This window comes from Micropterus salmoides, unplaced genomic scaffold (assembly GCF_014851395.1).
Source record: "Micropterus salmoides isolate LMB-PRFRI ecotype aquatic unplaced genomic scaffold, ASM1485139v1 Ms_hic_scaffold_22, whole genome shotgun sequence".
Classification (NCBI taxonomy): domain Eukaryota; kingdom Metazoa; phylum Chordata; class Actinopteri; order Centrarchiformes; family Centrarchidae; genus Micropterus; species Micropterus salmoides.
Window position 1 is genome coordinate 16,454,381 of NW_024041373.1, and position 1,220 is coordinate 16,455,600.

The window sequence follows — 1,220 nt, forward strand, 5'->3', positions numbered from 1 at the left end:
TCTGTGCTTTTGTTCTATCTTCATTCCTTGTTGTGCAGCTTATAGGTAGATATGTGCAATATACATATTTTTTTCACTAAGTGTTGACCATTCTCAGTACACTAAGTCATTACAAGAGAAACAAAGGTCTACAGAGTACACCCACTAGAGCTAGGCTGGGTTTTTGAGGCAAATATTGACATCTATATTTGAGATTAGACAAGACTAGGAGTCTACAGTCATGCTAGCATCTCTATGAGGCTGTGTTAAAGCACGGCTGTGCTTTGAGCTAAATGCAAACATACTCACAGTGACAATCAGCTACCTACCTATCTTGACAATTCAGACAATGCTGATGTTTAGCAGGTCAACCATGTTGACCATCTTGGTCTAGCCTGGTGGTTCTCAAACCTTTTCTGTCATCTCATCCGCAGCCGTCGCCATTCTGTGTACAAACTTTACAATCCTGGCCCACTAGTAACAGCAAATTTTCACTCATCCACCAGTTTAGTTGTCTGGCGTGACGGTTATAAATCATTAATTGGGGGAGCAACAAAGGAGCCATGTTGAATTTGATTGAAAGAAATTAAATTATTCAGGTAAGCACGACTAAATCAGCTCTCCTGTTTTTTTATTTCCCTACATAAATCATGTTCATTCAACTTAGTTGCACTCCATGTTTTTCCCCCATTATCCACACCCCTCCTGCGGTGGCTCTGTGCCCCACCAGGGAGGCCTGCCCCCCACTTTGAGAACCACTGGTTTAGCCTATTAGCATACTAGTATTTGTTAATTACCACTAAACACAAACTCAGCTGAGGTTGATGGTAATGTCATTAATTTGTTCAGGTATTTGGTCATAAACCAGGTTTCCTCAGTGGTCTCTGGTGAACAAACTACGTAGGCACTGTTGGTGATCTGCTGTGTTGTTTCTTGTTATAGATTGACCTACATGTATACCTCAATATATGTCCTTGATAAGCCAAAATTATCAGATAACAGACAAGCTGAAATATTGGTCAGACTCTAATTACCACATCTTTCCATCACCGCCACACCACTGTCCCTGAGCAAACATGTTAAGCAATTGCCTCAAGCAATTTCTATAATTGATAATACACGAATGACAAGTAGGACAGTTTTGTCCATAGAAATAAAATGTATTTCCTTCTTTATACCTGTGGTTTCCTCATTTAACAGGTTTTACATGTAAAATCTACCAGTTTGGTGATGTGATGGAT